The sequence below is a fragment of the Thalassophryne amazonica genome, chromosome 15, assembly GCF_902500255.1.
Source record: "Thalassophryne amazonica chromosome 15, fThaAma1.1, whole genome shotgun sequence".
Lineage (NCBI taxonomy): Eukaryota > Metazoa > Chordata > Actinopteri > Batrachoidiformes > Batrachoididae > Thalassophryne > Thalassophryne amazonica.
This window is the reverse complement of record NC_047117.1, coordinates 13647888-13659860: the sequence shown is the minus strand read 5'-3', so window position 1 is coordinate 13659860 and position 11973 is coordinate 13647888. Positions and strand designations below refer to the sequence as shown.

The window sequence follows — 11973 nt, the reverse complement described above, 5'->3', positions numbered from 1 at the left end:
GCTTGAAAACTGGACAACAAGCTACATCATGCCAGCATCAGGCCACCTTGAGCTGAGCACAAGCTGGTCGACGCAGCTGGTAGTCCACCCAAGCTCCTTCTAACTGTTCGAAACTGGCACGTTTTCAACACCTGTTTCTCGACGTGCGCTGATCTATCTTGGTACAACTCGAGAAATCTTGACACTGAACTTGGCAGGAGTGACAGCTGTTTAAGAACTGCCCTCTTTGTATATCTGTAGCTTTACATGGGAAGGAGCTGCTTTTCATGCCTCCTTTTCCTGCACTGAGTTCTCCAAGAGTCATTAGCCAGAACAGCCAGGTTCCAAATATTGACTTCTGTGACATATGTCACAGAAACAAGCTGCTTTAGGCCTAAAGATTGCATGTAAAAGTTCACTTTTGTTGTGATAGAATTTTAGTATTTTGTGAAATACACCATGAACACCCAACCACATTTAGCTAAAATAGATAAAAGAAAAAAACTGTTTTTAAATACATGACCCCTTTAAAGTGCTTTTAACCAGATAATTTATTTTGAAATTGGATAAATGAATTCCTACTGATGTAATGTGGTTTGAACTGTTTATTATTATTATTATTTTTATTTTTATTTTTTTGTCCTTCTACATTGGGAAGAAACTTGTTTAAAAGTGCTTTTAATCTGCTTTAAATTACCGGATACTAGCTGTTTCTGAACAGGTTTTAATCTAAACAGAAAAATAGTTTTAACTGGATTGAAACCAGCTAATTTTGAGGAACTGCTTTTGCCTGGTTGATAAAAAGATTAGAATATTTTTGCATTTTGGACAGTCAATGTGAAAGTATTCTTGTGCTCTTGGAAACTGTGATGGGCAGTTTTTCTTTCTACTTTCTCACTTGAACATTAACCATAAAAACCAATATGGAAAATAATATTTATTTGCAGCCCTGACACTTTTTTAAATCGTTTTCTGTGCTCAGCCGTCCATCAGTCACTTCCTCCTTCCGTGATAATGTTATCTCCTTTTTTCCTTCCTCCCTTCTGAATGTACTAAAATACAAAATGGACAAAATGCAACAAAATGGAACAAAATGGAGTGAAATGGGGAATGATAATTATGAAATGGAGTAAAATGTAACGGAATGGAGCGAAATGGAGTGTGACGATTTATCCAAACTGACCCCAACTGACCCAGACAGACTCCAAATATGAGTAAATTAAGTACTTTTGTGTGTGTGTGTGTGTGTGTGTGTGTGTGTGTGTGTGTGTGTGTGTGTGTGTGTGTGTGTGTGTGTGTGTGTGTGTGTGTGTGTGGCATTTTGGAAATGCGGAAATGCACTCTTTACTCAAAACGGGCACTTGTGCCATCTGCTGTTCAACAGATGAAACTTCAGCCACTGACCTAATAATGGACCTGTTTTTGCTCCATTTCGTTACATTTCGCCCATTTTGTATTTTAGTATGGCTCCTCCCTTCTGTCCTCTGAAGTAGACTAAAAGAATAATGTTCAGTTATTGTGTTAAAAATTGTTAAAAAAATCACGTAATATCAGCCGTAGTAAAAATTCATCAAATCCACCACTGATAGCAGGATGCAGAACTTTTTCTGCTCACTTTATTTGTCGGAGAGACGACAGCGAAGCCCGCTTTAATGGAACGAGGATGAGAGCTTCACATTTTCACGTTTACTTGTCAAATGAGTACTTCTGGTACTTGTGTGGCTCTGTTGGCAAGATTGCAGCAGTAATATAGCAACCCAAATGACTGGTTACCGTGGCAGCACTCGTTCAAACACGTGCTTGAACACTCAACAAACTGGCTTTGTGTGTACGAGTGCTGCAGAAATCTATAATCTACTGAGTAACAGCATTGATTTTTGAGGATTTTGACAGAAAAAGTCTTGATGTCCCATTAGCTGAGCGTCTCTCTCTCTCTCTCTCTCTTTCTCTGCTCTCTGTTTCGCACACAACCACTACACACTGGCTGCAAAAAAAGAAAAAAAATGCAGGATAGTTTTAAGTGGAGAAAAATAATAAAAATAATAATAATAATAATAATAAAAAACAAAGCGTGCACCTTTGAACGGTGAAAGCTGCCCATCTTTGGTAACAGGTCTGGTGTGTGACTTATATGCACAATATCAGGTTGCAATATTATATTTATGTACAGAGAAAATATTTGTTTTAAATGTTAGAAAAATAATTTAATTTGCTTGATTTAAATGGTATTTAAGTGTTCAGTTAATTTTGATAATATGGGTTTTATTCTGCTTCTTTATCCAAAATAGAGAGAAAAAAAAACCTGGCATGTTTTAAATTCTTGTGTGAAACTTTTTTTTCCTCTGCTGTGTTGTTGGTCGGGACCTTACTGTACAGTCCTGGGTTAAGGCAAATTTTCACGACTATGCTGTTGGATAATGCAAACAAAAGGATTATGGGTAATCAAGTGGCTTAGAGGCTTTTCATCATACTGACATGCACCCGCCTCAACTCATGAGTGTCCATCATCTGGCTGCACGATGGACCTGAACCCTGATGAATTAACAGAGAAAGTTAGTACTTCAATGTTTACATCATCCATCTATTTTCTAAACCTGCTTTTTCCAGGTAAGGCTCATGGGAGGCTGGATCCTATAATACATTTTTTTAATAATTCATTCATTTATATAGAATTTTAATGAGAAAATAATTCAAAGATCTTAAAATAATAAAACAAGATAAAAACAGTTCATATATAATGTCACGTAAAAGTAAAAAGATTTGCTTTAAAAGATTCTAGTGAACCTATCACAGCAGCCAGTGGGCAGGAGGCAGGGTAGACCCTGGACATGCCTCCAGTCTACTGCAGGGCCAACACATGTAGACAGAAACTCATTCACACTCACCTACCATCAATTTACCCCTCTGAGTTCCGGGGTATAATTGGCCATTTTTTACTACTTTTGGTTTTACCTTCATAAGTGACCTTAAAAATTGATTACTTTGGCTTGTTTGGTGTCATTTTTTTTTCAGCACAACCTCACCTGTGTGACTTTACAGTTTTTCTTTCATTCTGACATACTGTATTAACACAATGGACCTGAAATCACATAAAAACATAAAATCCAAATAGAAAAAAGTTTGTTTTTTCCTGTGAAAACCACAAACATGTTTGGCAAACCATTTTATAACTTAGAATGCAAATATAAATTGTAAATTTCAAAAACATATGTACAAATGTAGCGAACAACAAAGTTATATACAACTATTTACATTAAAATGCAGGAAATGCGTCAGGCATTTTTTTTTTTTGTACAACTATTTACAAAACAAAAAGATGCCACCCAAATTATTTGTGCCACTCAAAAAAAAAAAAAAAAAATTCCTGTCCAACACAAGACAGAGTGAACACAATCCTGACCCACAACAGGAGTGTCACTCCTCCTGTTGTCCATCTGGAGGCAGTTTTGGCATTTTGACTAAATGTCCTCAGCAAAAACCCCAATCAAAATCATCAAACCCACATGGGTTGGTGATTTTGACGTGGGTTTGGGTTATGCATTTTTCCACCAATGATAAAGGAAAAGTCATTTTTTGCCCTGCAACTGCTGCACCAAGGGAAGTAGAAGTCCCGTTTTTGTCGAAACCATAACATACCAGTACACTCATACACTCATAGCTTCTGTTTCTACAACCCCTGGCAAAAAATTATGGAATTACCGGCCTCAGAGGATGTTCATTCAGTTGTTTAATTTTGTAGAAAAAAAGCAGATCACAGACATGACACAAAACTAAAGTCATTTCAAATGGCAACTTTCTGGCTTTAAGAAACACTATAAGAAATCAAGAAAAAAAAGATTGTGGCAGTCAGTAACAGTTACTTTTTTAGACCAAGCAGAGGAAAAAAAAAAAAATCACTCAATTCTGAGGAAAAAATTATGGAATCACCCTGTAAATTTTCATCCCCCAAATTAACACCTGCATCAAATCAGATCTGCTCATTGACATTGACCCTATGCCATGACATTGACCCTGTTGTGTGGGCCGCCGAAGAGGAGGTACTGCTGGCCCACCACCACCAGAGGGCGCCCTGTCTGGAGTGCGGGCTCCAGGCACCAGAGGGCGCTGTCGCCTCACAGGAGCAGCCAGGGTGACAGCTGTCACCCATCACCTGAGACGAGACAGCTGATATCAATCAACAGGGAGGTATATCAGCAGGACGGCATCTCCACCTCATTGCCGAGATATCGCTTTACCAAGGAGGTAACGTATCCAGCCGATTATATCAACCTTAATTACCTTTTGCCTTTATACAGAGAGAAGAGCAGCAGGAAACAGTATTTGGATAAGTACTCACACTCCTGCACTTTAGTGTTTTCCTGACAAGAGGTGGAGGTGGTGTTCCACCCTGTGTGTTGCTGGGTGCAGCCGCACCCACACCTGACTGTTTCTGTTCCTTGCCAGCAGTACCGGATCCGACGAGCGGAGGCAGTGGCCACCTGGGGTCCGGGACTTGGCGGCTCCAGTATCCCCGGGGTTCGGTGGCAGAGGAAATCGGGTGGTTCCGGTTCGACTCAGACAGACGTCTCCTATCGTCGAGCCTGCCCACACGACACCTTTGGAATTCGGTTACTGCTGTATTTGTAATCTGTTGTGTTTGTTGTGTGGATTCACAACAGTAAAACTTTGTGATTTGACTTTCTCCATTGTCCGTTCATTTGCGCCCCCTGTTGTGGGTCCGTGTTCCTACACTTTCCCAACAGACCGTATGTGTCTTTTTGCAAGGAATGTTTTTGCAGTTTTTGCTCTATGGCAAGATGCATTATAATCTTGAAAAATGATTTCATCATCCCCAAACATCCTTTCAATTGTCCAAAATATCAACATAAACTTGTGCATTTATTGATGATGTAATGACAGCCATCTCCCCAGTGCCTTTACCTGACATGCAGCCCCATATCTTCAATGACTGTGGAAATTTACATGTTCTCTTCAGGCAGTCATCTTTATAAATCTCATTGGAAAGGCACCAAACAAAAGTTCCAGCATCATCACCTTGCCCAATGCAGATTCGAGATTCATCACTGAATATGACTTTCATCCAGTCATCCACAGTCCACAATTGCTTTTCCTTAGCCCATTGTAACCTTGTTTTTTTCTGTTTAGGTGTTAATGATGCCTTTCGTTTAGCTTTTCTGTATGTAAATCCCATTTCCTTTAGGCGATTTCTTACAGTTCGGTCACAGACGTTGACTCCAGTTTCCTCCCATTCGTTCCTCATTTGTTTTGTTGTACATTTTTCGATTTTTGAGACATATTGCTTTAAGTTTTCTGTCTTGACGCTTTGATGTCTTCCTTGGTCTACCAGTATGTTTGCCTTTAACAACCTTCCCATGTTGTTTGTATTTGGTCCAGAGTTTAGACACAGCTGACTGTGAACAACCAACATCTTTTGCAACATTGCGTGATGATTTACTCTCTTTTAAGAGTTTGATAATCCTCTCCTTTGTTTCAATTGACATCTCTCGTGTTGGAGCCATGATTCATGTCAGTCCACTTGGTGCAACAGCTCTCCAAGGTGTGTTCACTCCTTTTTAGATGCAGACTAACGAGCAGATCTGATATGATGCAGGTGTTAGTTTTGGGGATGAAAATTTACAGGGTGATTACATAATTTTTTCCTCAGAATTGAGTGATTCCATATTTTTTCCTCTGCTTGGTCTAAAAAAGTAACCGTTACTGACTGCCACAATCTTTTTTTCTTGATTTCTTATAGTGTTTCTTAAAGCCAGAAAGTTGCCATTTGAAATGACTTTAGTTTTGTGTCATGTCTGTGATCTGCTTTTTTTCTACAAAATTAAACAACTGAATGAACATCCTCCGAGGCCGGTGATTCCATAATTTTTGCCAGGGGTTGTATAATAAAATACCAGATTTCTAGCTTAGCCTACTTACTATATTTAATTTTACTACTCGTCTACATACTAAATTACCTATACTACACTCTTCTCCTGTGATGTCTTATCTTTCTTATGTCTTATTATTTATTATATTATATATACTTTTTCTTGAGCCACTTGGGTGGGTAGGGAGAGTTCCCATGGGATAAAAAAGCTTTTCAACCTACCATCCCTGGTTCTCAAGACCAGGCACCTAAGTGGCTCTACTCTACTCTTTTCTACTCTCCTATTTTACTCTTCATTTTTAGATATTTAGATATACCTTTGTATACTGGCATAGGTCCACCTTAGAACTGGAATATAATATATAAGATATACCTTACTGAATTTTCATGACCATATTGTTGGGAAAGTGTAGGAACACGGACCCACAACAGGGGGCGCAAATGAACGGACAATGGAGTAAGTCAAAATAACAACGCTTTACTGTTGTGAATGTGCACAACGAATACAACCAATTACAGAAATGGACAAAAGTCAATACACAAAGGTGTCGTGTGGGCAGGCTCGAAGATAGGAGACGCCTCTCCAAGGTAAGACCGGAACCACACGGCTTCCTCCGCCACAGGACCCCGGGAATACTGGAGCCGCCAAGTCCCGAACTCCCAGGTGGCCACTGCCTCCGCGTGTCGGACCTGGTACTGCTGGCGAGGGAAAAAGAACAGTTAGATGGGGGCGCGTTTGCACCCAGAACTCCGAACGGCAGGAAAGGTACCTCCACCTCTCGTTGGAACAGTAAACCAATAACTAGCTCAGTCAAAACTGTGTACTCAGTAGGCTTTGATATGTTACCTCTCTGGTAGAAACGATATCTCGGCAATGAGGTGGAGATGCCGTCCTGCTGATATACCCCACTGATGATTGCCGTCAGCTGTCTCAGGTGATGGGTGACAGCTGTCACCGAGGCTGCTCCCGTGAGGCAGCGGCGCCCTCTGGTGCCTGGAGCCCGCACTCCAGGCAGGGCACCCTCTGGTGATGGTGGGCCAGCAGTACCTCCTCTTCAGCGGCCCACACAACACATATGTTCAAATGACCATAACATTCACAAAAAAATATGGCGGAAATTATTAATCGTGATTCAAGTTTTTTTTGTTTTTTTTTTGGGCCGATCAACAAAATTTAAAATCTGGTATATAGTTTGAAGTCCGCACTTTCAACACACATTCAAACATGCGAGTGTGACCACTAGGTTGTGATGATGGTTAAGAAATTAATATTCGTGTCACAGTTCGCCACAGTCCTGCTTGGATCCTGAGCTTTTGTTTCGGGGCCTGGATGATCAAAGCTAGGCTTCACTTTCTACTATTGTACTATGTGCAGCAGTGCCCCTAAAGGCAAAACTTTAAAGTGCAGCACAGTCATGAAAACTGGCCTTCAACTGACAAGTTAAATGGCAACATGTAACCGGGTTTCTCATGTCACACTCAGTGAATAATAATAGTCCAGCCTGTGTGATTTCAAAATACCACATACTTCTTTACCACAACCAGTCTGTGACATTTCACCTCAGAGTGACCGAGTGACTTTATCAGACTGATAATAACACTGAATGTGTGCATGTGTGGGTGTGTGTGGGTGTTTTTCTTCCTCAATGACCTGGTTCTTACACAGACACACACACACTCACACTGTGCTGTTGTGGTTTAGGTGAGTGTGTAGAATGACTTTTGTACGTCCTCCACCATCACCACCACAGAGATTTTTACGCCAACCTCTTATTTTTTAACTTTTATTTTTATTGCATGACATGCTTGTGTTTCTGGTGGTACGTCTTTTGCTGCAGCACCTGAGTTCTCCCTGAGTTCGCATGCTGGGCTACACAGCTCAACGTTCCCATGCACCAGGTGGGATCAGAGGCCAGGATGGTTACATTTCCCCACCTGCTGGTCTGTGATGTCACCTGTGTGTTGCGGCGCCACCGCAGCACACTTGGAAAGTGCCCCGGGGCATAGCACAGGTCTTATTCCGGCCCGGTAGAGGTGAGCGTTGGTGTGCAGTCTTCTGCTGTGTATCTCACTTGTGCATAAGTTCAGGGGTTTCTATGATACTAGTTGTGTTGTAAATACTATCTTGTCACTCAGTACCTCTGTACAATCTGTAAATAAGTAAAGGTTACATTTTTCTACTTGTTTGGCTCCTGTTCAGTGTATTCACACATTTTTAAAAGTGGGCCATTTTCCGAGGAGGTATGTGTCACCGTGTTTGCTGGCTTGTCACTGGGATTCCTCAAAACATCATGTCAATGGATTTTCATGAAGCTTGGTGGAGGTCTGGGTTCTGGGCAAAGAGAGTCCATTGAATTTTGGTTTGAATCCCAATCAGAGTCTGACCAACTTTTCATTTTCATTCCCAAAGGCCAAAATACGGCCACAGGGTATTGCGAAAGCCTTGCGTCCATCCATCCGTCCATGCTCATCATAACTCCAGTCCTATTACTGCCAGGGTCTTCAAATTCACAGGGAACATTCTTGGGACTCAGACCTTGGACAAGTTCAAAGATGGCTAACCTTGACCTATTTTAAGAGGTCAAAAGGTCAAGGGTATTTTAGCATTGCGTAAAATTTTTCACTTTGCAACGCTGGATCAACCTCATCGCACCACAGACACCATGTATTATACCTGCAGTAGATGATCTAGTAAGATTGTTCTCTGCAATCAGATTTAACAAAAGGAAATACTTGTGATTTCAGCTCATAATCAGCATATTCTAATCCAGATGTGAAGAGTCATTGATGTGAACTGTTTTTTTCATAAAAAACAACACAATACAAAGATAATTAACATCTTCAGACAATTCCACTAAGATTTGTTGTGCAGCAGGACAAAATACAGCAGGCCGTATTCATGCGTGGATGCAGCACTATTCAGTTTTTCTGCCAGTGTAACGGAGGCCAGCAGATGTCGCTGTGCAGATGTAGTTAGTAAACCTCACTCCCAACAGCTCAAAAAGATTCTCTGGTCACAAGGCCAGAGCCCTGGGTTTTAGCCTTCTGGTTAGAGAGTCCGACTCCCATGCCGGAGCTCGTGAGTTCGCGTCCCGAGGGGAGCGAATGGGCAGAGTCATAAGAACAACACAACGCAGAGTGCAGCCGCTACAATGGTGCCGTGACCCGGATGGGAGTGAGTTTAGGGGGGTGATTGTAACGGAGGCCAGCAGATGTCGCTGTGCAGATGTAGTTAGTAAACCTCACTCCCAACAGCTCAAAAGGATTCTCTGGTCACAAGGCCAGAGCCCTGGGTTTTAGCCTTCTGGTTAGAGAGTCCGACTCCCATGCCGGAGCTCATGAGTTCGCGTCCCGAGGGGAGCGAATGGGCGGAGTCATAAGAACAACACAGCGCAGAGTGCAGCCGCTACACCAGCATGAGGTCAAACCAGCTTTGCAAAGGTAAGTGATGTGGTTCCTTAAGCCCCATCTACACACAGATGGTAAGAGCTCCCGGAAGCGTCCTGGAAGAGTTTTTGGCCGTCTTAAGGATCACACGCCGTTGTTAACGCCGGCACTAGGGGGCATGGCTTAGTTACGGCTTTACCAGGAATCGTCGAAAAAATTATTCAACATGTCGAATAATTCCAGGAGCGCTCCCGGAGAATTTGCGTGACGATGGAGACAACGCAAACAACGGCGTTTGACACTTTTTAATCGCTGTTTCATCCTGCCCCTTCCTGTAGTGCAGCAGTTTACACCGCCGTAATTGGCGGCCGGCGTTGTATCCCTAATCAACAGCGTGTAAAATGGCAATAGAGCCCACATCGGCATCCTCAAGGGTGTTTTAACCGGTGACAGAGGCAGACAAAACGGCAGCGCTAGCGGACAGTACGTCGTTCTAAATGCCACCTCCCGGTTAACAGTGTTCCAAACGGCCGATAGGCGGCGGTCAGTATAAAAACGCTAGCGCGCTGCATGCAGGCCTCTCACTCGTGGCCAGCTCCAGATATTTTTGCAGAGAAGCTCCAGTATGCCTCCTAAAAGAAAATTGGCAGCGGCAAGGACTTACCAAGAGGTCTGGTTCAGAAGCAGAGGGGAGGCCTGTGGTGGAGACGAGCAACATGTTGAGGAGGGGAAAAGGAAAAGGAGAGGAAAAGGCTGAGTATGATCTCCTTCCCCCTGCAGTGACAGAGGCATGTATTCCTGCTGCTTCAGCCTATTATACTCTGGGGGCGGTGCCTATATGCAAAAGTTCCTGGAGTAACGCAGGATTTGCCTGGATAAATCCAGCGGTACACAGGGCATTATCGGCGGCAGCAGAACACTGCCGTTCTCACGCGCGTCTTAACCTGTGATTGTAAAGGATAGAACTGGGTATTAACCCCCGTTGCCTGACGTGTGCTGGATGCTACGGCGTCAAAACGCCGCTTTATTCGGCGGATTTAGCTGCATTTTATCCGCATATTTGCAGCTAGTACGGCAGTTAAAACGCCGGCAAAATGCTCCGCCCCTTTCCACTGTGAAAACAGACGGAACTATCGCGAACTTCGGTCTACGTACTACCCGCCGACAAAACCGTCTATGTGTAAACCATGTCTTAAAATATCATAAATTTCTCAATTTTATATCACAGATTTTCTGAGGGTTTTTCTTGCAAATCTATGACTTCAGTCTCTACTTTTTATATGACCCCCTCACCTGCCTTTTTTTTTATGATTATTATTTTTTGTTTAAACCAACGGCTCCAGTAAACCATCACAATGAAGACTGAGCCTAGCTTGGCCAAAAGTCCATTCGTTTTTTTTTCAGTAAATTCCATTTTAGGGTGGATGCGGCTAAAACAAGCAGAGCTTGGAAAAAGGAAGTGACATTGTGAGAGGTGTGTGCCTCTTATTAATGTTGTAGCAGTTAGTGGATTTTTTGCGATGCAAATTGTCTTTTGTTGTCATTTGCCCACCATGTTTCCCCTCATTATTATGCACACACAGTAAATTTTGCAGAGTAAAATATACTCTGCCAGGATAACATTTGGTCCCAGTCCAAGCAGAGTTAAATACACTCTATTATAGAATGAAATCAGCTCTACTGTCTTGTCAAATCAAGTTCTTCTACTCCAATAACAGTCATTCACAGCATGATAGAGTCAACTTTACACTGTGGTAGAATTGATTTAGCACTATGATAGAGTATATTTAACTTTATTTGGACTGGGACCAAATGTAGTCCTGGCAGAGTATATTTTACTTTGCAAAATTTACTGTGCAGCTGTGTATATATAAGTCTCGTGTTACAACATGAGGTATCTGTGTGCATCATGTGGACTATATGTTGCCATATGTATAGCCAGAAGTGAAATATGCTTTCAATTTTCAATTCCAATTTATTTCATTTATATAGCGCCAAATCACAACAAAGTTGCCTCAAGGTGCTTCACACAAGTAAAGTCTAACCTTCCCAACCCCTAAAGCAACCACACAGGCGGCAGTGGTAAGGAAAAACTCCCTCTGATGATTTAAGGAAGAAACCTCAAGCAGACCAGACTCAAAGGGGCGACCCTCTGCTTGGGCCATGCTATTGACACAATAGACAATACAAGAGATTATACAGGAGATTTTGCTGACAGTCATTACACTACACATACTCCAAATGAAGCATAACCATTAATGCCATTATAAACTTGCCACCATTCAGTAACACTGACATACATTTATTTCCAAAATGAACACTGATGGAGAGATATATCCATAAATATGTAGCTCCCCTCATAAGGATGCAATTTTATGCAATGATCACACATTCCTGTTTCATCTACATGAGGTATTTGTGGTGTAATTATGAGCTTTCCACGTTTATGACTATAGCAGCTCCCGTTCTGCCAATTTGTGCAGAGAACTGCTACGAAACCTGATCAGCTCTTTCACATCCTGATCATATTATTTGTATAATGTTCACAACAACATGCCAAATTGCACACAGACACAATGACATAATGTCCATTTATATCTTTGAGGGCATAGAACTTTTGCAATCAATTCAGTTCTATTTATTTATTTATGTAACGCCAAATCACGCCACAAGTTGCTCCAAGGCGTGTTACAAAGGTAAGGTCCCTTGAGCAAGCACTTCGG

At 41.9% G+C, this 11973-nt stretch overlaps 1 long non-coding RNA gene across 3 annotated transcripts; it reads left to right on the top strand.

The window, feature by feature from the left end:
• Positions 1–1206: 1206 nt before the first annotated feature.
• Positions 1207–8046, top strand: LOC117525497. 3 transcript variants are annotated; one of them, XR_004565072.1, is made up of 2 exons: positions 1207–1226; positions 7566–8046. It is a non-coding gene; the product is annotated as an uncharacterized LOC117525497 (long non-coding RNA). The 3 variants fall into 3 exon arrangements; XR_004565071.1 differs by having other exon boundaries at positions 1208–1222; XR_004565073.1 differs by lacking the exon at positions 1207–1226 and adding an exon at positions 7478–7487.
• The last annotated feature ends 3927 nt before the right edge of the window (positions 8047–11973 follow it).